The sequence below is a fragment of the Lycium ferocissimum genome, chromosome 12, assembly GCF_029784015.1.
Source record: "Lycium ferocissimum isolate CSIRO_LF1 chromosome 12, AGI_CSIRO_Lferr_CH_V1, whole genome shotgun sequence".
In the NCBI taxonomy this organism is placed as follows: Eukaryota; Viridiplantae; Streptophyta; class Magnoliopsida; order Solanales; family Solanaceae; genus Lycium; species Lycium ferocissimum.
The window spans coordinates 23,634,580-23,644,056 of record NC_081353.1 but is presented as its reverse complement, the minus strand read 5'-3'; the positions used below and the strand labels follow the sequence as shown (position 1 = coordinate 23,644,056).

The 9,477-nt window shown below is 34.1% G+C and overlaps 1 protein-coding gene and 1 pseudogene across 1 annotated transcript in view; both read left to right on the top strand.

Moving 5' to 3' along the window:
• The window catches only part of LOC132039114 (uncharacterized), a 91,322-nt gene that overhangs the window by 31,772 nt on the left and 50,073 nt on the right, over positions 1–9,477 (top strand). The window lies entirely within an intron of this gene.
• Positions 8,899–9,477, top strand: part of LOC132039133 (AAA-ATPase ASD, mitochondrial-like) — a 2,029-nt pseudogene continuing 1,450 nt past the window's right edge.

The following is a 9,477-nucleotide window of genomic DNA, read 5'->3' as shown; positions in this document are numbered from 1 at the left end:
ATTATTGACCAAACCTGTTGAATTTTGGGGAGGGGTTGGGGGGGTTAAAACATTATGGGTCAATATAGAAGGGGATTTAGTGTTAAGACTAATTAATTTTGCAGCCTTTGGCTTAAACATGAAATACCTTGCTATCAGTTGTTAGTTAAATGAGAATTGAATCCTTACCTTTCTCATAGGATCTTCAGAAGTAATTTCTTGGCTTCAATGGTGATGAAAAACGTTGATTTTAAATGATCAATTTTTTCAGTATTAGATTCATCGTCCTTCATAAATGTATACTTGAGTATCACTGTAAATACTTGAGTATCACTGTAACTTTGCTAAGTTTGGATTTTGACTCTCGTAGCTAGGTACGATGGGTTCTTCTTTTTGGTGTTTTATCATTACTAGTTTTTGAACCCGCGCGATCTGCGGAGCAATAAATTACAACAGTAGTTATATCTTATTTATAATATCAATATGAAAGTATGACCATTCTACCATATGTACTTAATTCTTTTTTTTTTAGGATTCTTTATACTTGATGTAGACATACTTACCTCGTCTTAAGGCTGTGATGTTTATGCTTGAACGAATAAATATTGTAATAAACATTTTGAAATGCTTTAAATTTGGAAATCATTTTTTTATATTCCTATTGATGCGTCAAGATCTTGCATAAATGCTAAAGTACGATTGGAACACTCGTCTTAATATCTAAAAAAAAAAAAAAAAAAAAACTTTAGGTTTTATCTTGAAACTAATACCTATGTTCAATTTAGATTTCAAAATTTTATTTACTACCTGCTGATTATTAGATATTTTACCCCGAGAGACGATATATGTCCCCTGGAATATTTCTAAAATCACGTGTTATCGAGTGGTAAATAAAACATGATAGGGAGAATAAAGACTTCAAAATTGCCATAACCAAGACCAAGATAAAGAGAAGAAACAAATAGAAAATGAAGCAGTAATCAGTATGAAGAGTAAAGAAAACTCACAGAAATGCCATTGGCAATAGTTTCAAAATCAGTAATTGAATCTATGAATATCTTCCCAGCCACACCTACCAAAGTTCACAAAGTATATTTAGAAAAAGAAGTTTGAGTCCTGATTTTGCATACACTCAGCTAGCCAAGTATCTTCCTTTTTTTTAATATGAGAAATCGCAATGAGCAGTTGTAAGGACTGGAATCTATTAGTAAATGGATAGATAATAGTTTTGAAACTAGATATAACAAATGGATAAATATTATTGTTATGAGTTAGGAGCAAAATATGGAAGTTGCTTGCACTCTTATCTTTGGTGTCTGGTAAAACTGCTCTACGGAATGAGCCAAAAAACCGTTTAAAAAATAAAATAAAAATCAGGATCCAAAAACTGACCTTGTAGTTGCTATAAAAAAGGAGTGAAAAAAAACGTGATTTGCTTGATGGAATGTATTTTCTGTAAAACAGTTTTTAGATGAGCTATTAAAGAAGATAAATATATTTCAAGTTTCAAAGAGCGTTTGAAACAGGTCCGAATTGGGTGAATTAATTTGGTTAAACATAGAATTACTCCCTCCCTCCGTCCCAAAAAGATTGCTTTTCGATTTCTAGACACAAAGCTTTGCGAAGATTTCTAAATGCGGTCCAAAACAAGCCTTAGATATTCGCGCTACAGAATCATCTCATAAAGCTAAATTGCTTTCTAAATGTAGGACAATATTTTTGATAATTTAAAATAGAAAAGGAGACAATCTTTTTATTGCATGATATTATTTTGTAAATAAACTATATTCTACAGAACAAACGGTACGCACTTGATGATCACGAGAAGGTAACATATTCAACTAACTGATTTGGTCTCTGTTTAAGAATCCACAGCTTTGGCATGATAAAGAGCTACTCTACACATTGGAAATTAGTTTGATAACCACTATTAGCTAGATTTAGGAACAACATTAGAAAGGAGAGTCGGAATATCTCCTGTGGCGAAGCCAGAAATTTCCGTACTAAAAAGTAAATGAGTTTTAATTTATATACACGATAATATAATTTTAGTAAATTTTTACATATAAGTACTATTGGGTTTAGATGAACCCGGTACCTCAAAACTCCATTGGCCCCTCCTGATGGATGATCATGGTTCGATCAAAAGCCAAGCACGCTACTTCTGCCCACTCTATAGGTGGTCATATTTTGAAAGGCCTAATTTTGATATTTGAAGCGTTGCCTTCAACCTTATCAGGAAAAGCTAAATGACAAATATGTTGCGTTAGCGTTGTTTCGTTGTTGTAGAAAATCACAACTTGTTTCAGGGCTTCGAAGAAAACTGGCCATCTATGTGTTACCTCATAACCAAGGAACAGAACATGGAACAACTCGGTGCATTTATGGATAGGCCAAAAACTTTCTTCGAACTCTTCGTTGGATATTGGAGTAAACAAAAGGTGTACGCAGTTTTCTACGTTTTCCTCTAACGATGCAATAGTCGGTGAGACGAATATAGAATAATTGTGATGGTGAAGATAGTGCATCTTCGAGCTTTCATTGCTAGGAAGTTGGTATGGATTGTTGGATTTGTAGTTTGTAGAACGATGAATGTAACTATTGTTATTGTTGTCTGATTTTATTACGCTTGGCACAATTCTATGTATACGTGGAGTAGGATTCTCGTTAACTGACTTTTAATAGGATAACAACTTTTAACGGGATAACATAATTATAGGTATGCTAGGTGGTCTTTAGTTCATGTTGCTACTTATACTTATTTACTTCATTGAACTGTTTTCCTTTTGTTCTTTCCGTGGACGTAACATATAGTGTCATCATAATCCTAATGAGATTGGTTATTTATTTGTAAAGATATTCCTGGAATAGTGTGTTTGATATGAAAGGAAAATATTTCTTTGAAAAATAAGTGATGTTTTAACTTATTTTTTTGTATTTGGTAAGTAGACAGAAATATTATGCTCAAACGATTTGTATATAATGTCATACCCCAACCTAGGTGAAGCATGGCGCCACCCGGTGCCTTGCTAGGCCCGAGCGAACCAAGCTGAAACTCGTACAATCTATGTCCCGAAGGACAAACTAGGCCAAGGAGGCTGATCTATCAGCACAATATCATAACTTAGGCCGGCAAGGCCATACACTGGAATATTTGTAAATGATAGCCAACTCGACTGACGCGGGATCATCCCCGCGTATATACATAACCGAACAACAACAAGGCCCACATAAGTCTCTGCAAGCAAAGAAAACCCAAAACAGACTATATATACAAGGGCCGACAAGGCCTCTACACATACATACTATTCTGACAAAATAAGTCTACAAGCCTCTACTGAAAGATAACCGTTCTTTGGCCGGGACAGGGCCCCGACCTGCCCATCATCTGTATAAACACAAAACACTGGACTGGGTAACTCTGAAAGACATGGAGCTTACCACTCTAGCTAGTACTCGGCAATCTACTGAGGTGGTCTCTCCAAATTTGCCTATCCGAACCTCGCGGGCATGAACACAATGTTCCCAGGCAAAGGGACGTCAGTACGAAATAATGTATCAAGTATGTAAGGCGACTGAAACTAATACTGAACTAAAATATAAGATAAATGAACATAAACTGAAGAGTCAATAAAGAATCCAGCTGTACTTACCTGCCTCTGACATCTATTAACTAATAATACAACATCAGACTACTTAGCCTCGTATAAGGCTTCTAGACATGCATGATTAGCCCCAAAGGCATCTGTATGGCTAATAGCCCCGAAGCAAGCATATTACAGCCCCGAAGGGGATAATATCATAGCCCCGAAGGCAAGAATATCATAGTCCCGAAGGCAAGAATATCATAGTCCCAAAGGCAAGTGTATACTTCTATAGACCCTACAATCTCACTTCTATCTACTAGTCTTCTATATACTAGCTAGATGAGCAACAATGCTAACTGACAGTGAACTCCCGACGAGGGAAGTTACTATACGAATATCATGAAACGACATAGACATGGAATCTCTGTGAGTGGCACTTTTTTGTGAACTTGGTCGGGACTCGTTCGATAAGGAATCATGCCAAACAAAGAAAGAAGGGTAGCCTTTACATACCTCGATCTCCTTGTATCCTTACTTTCAAAGAAGCCCACGATACAACTCAATCTACATCAATACAATAAGGTTCATGATTAATGCCAAGAAGGAACTAAGTTCGTAGCTCTAAGCTAGTAGCTTGTCTAAATAAATTTAGGCAGCATCTCCCCTATGACTTTGACTTCCTCCACTCCACACATCATCAACAACAACCAGAGCAACACAACAAGAACAATATCAAAAACAAGATACAATATATCATTAACAATTCATCAACATATCACGACGAGCGACAAGCTCGTATTGGAACCCATACAACCCTTGTCACCCCTTATGAATTTCTTACTTTAACTCCAAAATATCTATAACATGATGACAAGTATATTTATCCAATTTTCCAGCCTTATCTCACAAAATAACAAGAAAACAAATCCATAAAGTTCAGCAACCTTAAACTGATTTTTCACATTACTAAAACACGTTTCTGGCTTCTAGTCGATATTCAACATGTTCTTCACCCATCTAACCTTCCGTAGTACTAAACTAACTCTTATAATTGAGAGGGGCATAAATATTACCTTACATCACACGAGTGAACCCTATCTTGGGCTTACTTCACCTGAAGAAACCTCCAACTCAAGCAACAACACAACGAGTGACAAGCTCGCTTACGATTAACAAAACTATAGCTTTAAACCCTTTCTTACTCCCAAACTTGTTGAAAATAGCAACCACAACATACTCAGTTTATTCCATGAATTTCAGCCACAAAATACCATAAGGGGATCTTCAAAACAGTTCAACAAACAACGATAACAAAACTACAATTTTTGACTTTTATTTCACGAGTTTTTTACCGTACAAGCTAGCTATGACTTCTACAAGCTCAAATAGATGAAGGAGAAGCATATTCTTACCTCAAACAATAAATCCATTCCAATCTGAGGTTACTTCATTGCAAGGAAACCTCCAAATCTACCACAAGAAGAGAAATTGTGTTCTACAAGCACCACGGGCTTCTCAGTGTAAGATTTACGTAATCTATCCTTGAATTTTCTCAAATACCTATGAGAGATGAGAAATCTTACCTGAACCAGATACATTTAGTCGTGATACACCTTACTTCCACTTGAAGGAATCTTCAATACAAGAAGAGGGGAGAATTATAATAGTAGATGGTTATGCGTAGGGATGGCAAAATTAACTCACAAAATCATGATCCGCCCAACCAGCTTAGGTCTTAATGACCTGCTGATTTTGTTAACTCAACTCATTTTGACCACTCAATTCCGACCGTCTAAAAATTGGACTGATATGCAACCCAATTGGCCTATGAGAAACTGTCTAAATAATTTTAAGACATTTTTTTATTTGATACTAGAAAACAAAGAATTCAAAACTTAGTGAGAGTTGGACGAGTTAGGTTATGATTCGATTTTTAGTCCATTTCAACCCAACACATTTCAATCCAAGTAACTTTTGGACGGGTTATTGGCCAGCCAATTTATTAATTCAACCCAATTTGATCCGTCAAAATTCAAGTCAATCGGCCCATTTAACACCCCTATTTATGTGCAAAAAGAACTTTTAACGAGGAAGACAATGGCATAACAAGCTATATTTGAAAAGACTAAGTTTTGTTAGGTTTTAGCATAGGTAATAAGTAACTTTGGCCATCAAAATTTAGACAAATGGAAAAAAAAAAAAATCATCCAACATACTTTTGCACATGCTCGAATTTGAGTACTAATTTCTCATAGTTTTCACTCAATTTATTGACTGCTCGATCATACCCTTAAATTCACCCACTTTATTGATCACTCAGGCATACCCCTAAATGCAACAAAAGCTCAAGTGTAAGTTCTTTCCTATGGGCTGTGTATGAGAAACTTGAAAATAAGACAATGTTTGAGAAGTGATATATTGAGAGAAAAGGCCATAACTAAATACAATTTCTGCCATCAAGAAATTCATAGATGAAGATTTGGTAGGTTTTCCTGCCTTATGTTTCTTCTTAGAGAAGCAAAGTTGAAGCCAAATAAAGAAACCATATCATCACCTACGTGTTTTAGTTTCAAAAACATAGTTGATCTCAAACCCGGATAAAGAACGAGGATTCCAATAAGTTGATAATCAATAAAAATAGTTTAATTTTGATGAATACTTCATACTGAATGACATGATTATAGCGAAACGGATACAGAGAATATAACTGATTCCAACTAACTTGGATTATAGTAGAGTTGATTGACTAAATCAAAAAGCAATTTGATATTCAGAAGAGAAAATAGATCAAAAGTGTTAAAGTCCAGAGATAATGATCATCAATGATCAATAAAAGCAGTTTATGGGATTCTGAAATTTCTATTTGATTCAAAAATTAACCTAAATCAAAATTTGACAGTTTCTTTAGATATAGGCCATATTTGCAACTTCTACAAAGGTCAACAATACAATGATGTAGTTAAATAAGAAGTTTTTGCATGGATTTTCCCTTCAAACGCACTGATCTTTAATTTTTACATGTGGGCTTTAATTTTTGTCCCTGCTGATCATTTAATGAAATTATCACAACATGCTTCGCTCAGCATAAGCAGGGCCGGCCCGAGGGTAATACAGCCCAAGCAGCTGCTTTAGGCCCCATCATTAAGGGGGGACCCAAAATTTTCTTGTACGTAGTACATATTATTTAAAAATATAATTTTCATAAAGATTGGAAAGTGAAAGTATTTTTGGGAATCTTTCTCATAACATTACGTGTAAATTGGCTTTTTTTCTTCATTTATGCACAATCATCATTATCATGGGGCCCATATTATTTTTACCCTTTATTATTGTTCTGTCTCAACTTGTACTTCAATTTTACTTTTATATTTCACTTTTTTCTTTCTCCATTTTCCAATTCTCCGGATTTCAAGTCTTGCTTTTCATTGAAAAAAAAAAATGTGTCAATTGCCAATTCTTTTATTTTTATTCTCAAATTCAAGGTTTGCATCAAGAATACTCAAGCAGTGAAAATAATATTCAAGTTTTATATTTACCGAGCCAGGTTTGATTGTTCTATATTTTTTTAATTTGCATTTAGAATTTGTTATTTTTTATATTGTTTCTCCATAGTATGTATTATCCTTTTAGTATATTTTAAAGTTTAAATATGCCATCTAGAAAGTATCAATTTGGATATTTAAAACTTCAAAAAAAAGAGAGAAAGATTGAACTCGAATAAAATCTCAAAATGAAACCCTTGATAAATTTTAATAAACAATAAAAATACTACAATCGAAAAATATGGGAGAACTTACTGTAGATAAGCAAATTGGTGAAATAGTTAAGTTAGACGATTAAAAAAAAAAAAAGAAGAAGTTGGTGGGAAAACGATAGGTATCTTCAAGAAAATCAATGGATTAGCTATATTATCAATTGAAAACGAATTATTGGAAGAAATCGATTATAAACAAATTATTGTAATAATTTTGCATCTCAAAAACCTAGAAAAATTAATTTCAAATAAAGTTATACTATATGAATTTTTTCTCTTACCAAAAAACTTAAGGCCTCTTGTTGAAGTTTCGCTTTAGGCCACATCTATCATTGAGCTGCCCCTAAGCATAAGTTCTGTAACATTTATCTCCGGAAACTGAACTTTTGCCTCGCTCGGCATAAGTTGTATAGGAATTGAGTTATGCGGCATAAGTTACGTAGTATTTTTTAGATTTTGTTAAGCGTTGAAAGTTTTATCATATCCGGCATATCTTGTGGGATATTATGACACGTAAGTCGAGTGAAATCTAAACTTATGCTGAACGAAATATAAACTTATGCCTGGCGAAGCTGAAGGGCGAAAATTAAAGACCACAAATTTGAGGGGAAAAAGTTAAAGACCACCCCAAAACAGGGCATTTGTGCGAATGACCCGTTAAATAAGTCCCCAAAAAATTCATAATCCCAATACTAAGTAGATCAATTAACAAAAATAGCCCAAAACTGGAAAAGAAGAAAAAACCTAAACATGAAATCACCTACCCCCGAAAGGAGCACGACGACTGATCGGGCCAAACATAAACTGGCTCTTAATATAGTCACTCTCATATTTTAGAACTCGTAAATTATGTCTTAAATTAATTAATTAATTAATTAATTAAGCTTTTTGAACTAAATAAAAGTAATATTGTAAATGGACTAATTATAAAATAATAACGCGCAAATGGTTATAAATTAGCAATTTAAACACTTATGTAATTTAGACAATTCTTTTTGAAATGATTCATGACTTTCAAATATTAAATACATTTTGTATTTTAGAAAAGATATTATATAATTAATTTATATAGACAATCTAATACTTAAATTATATAAAAAATCTACATAATGTAATTAGAGTATCTTGCCAAATGAAATGGAAAAATAATATTAAATATAGTAAGAAAATATTTTTAAATTTTATAACAATAATGAATAAAGATTTTTAACTTTGTTTAAAATTCAAGAAGCCTATTAAATTAACATAATATGCGGAGAACCAAAATTAAAATTGAATGTCAATGTATTACACTTACCAAAATTATAGTATACTTGGAGGGTAACCGACTTTTAAGAGGGTAACATCTTTAAATGGGATAATAACACAATTATAGGTATACTAGGAGGTCGGTGACCTAAGAAGATTAGTATATATTTGTTCTATATAAGGCGGTTATTTAGTGCACAATCATACTTCAAGTGTTCTATTTATATCCCAAGTGAGGGAAGGAGGAGAGAAAGAGTTCTAGTATCATAAAAGTTAATTTCCTCCTAGGAACGTCTGCGAATTTGATCAATTACTCTTCGTGCTTATATGATGATGATGATGCAAGCCGTTTGGGCTCAGTTAGGTCTAGCCATTGCAACTATCATGTTCACCTGGACCATGTACCATAAGTACTTCCCTCACGAACTTCGTGGTTATATTAGGAGGTATACGAATAAACTCGTGAGCTACTTCTGCCCTTATATGCATATTGGATTTCATGAATATGAGACTGATGGTTGGTTCGAGCGTAGTAAAGCTTATGTAGCCATCGAAAGGTACCTAAGCAAGAACTCGTCCACACAATCTAAGCGTCTCAAAGCCAATGTTGTCAAAGATGGCCAATCTCTTGTCCTAACGATGGATGATCACGAAGTAACCGATGTGTATAAAGGCGAGAAGGTTTGGTGGATATCTAGCCAACAATTAGGCAACAGAAAGATAATTTCTTTGTACCCGAGGGAGGATGAGAAGAGGTATTTCAAGCTCAAGTTTCACAGAAAGAACCACGAGCTTATCACCAGTTCATACTTGAAATATGTGTTGGATGAAGGGAAGGCGATTTCCATAAGAGAAAGACAGAGAAAGTTGTACACAAACAATAAGGGAGGTGGTGGTTATGGTTACAGG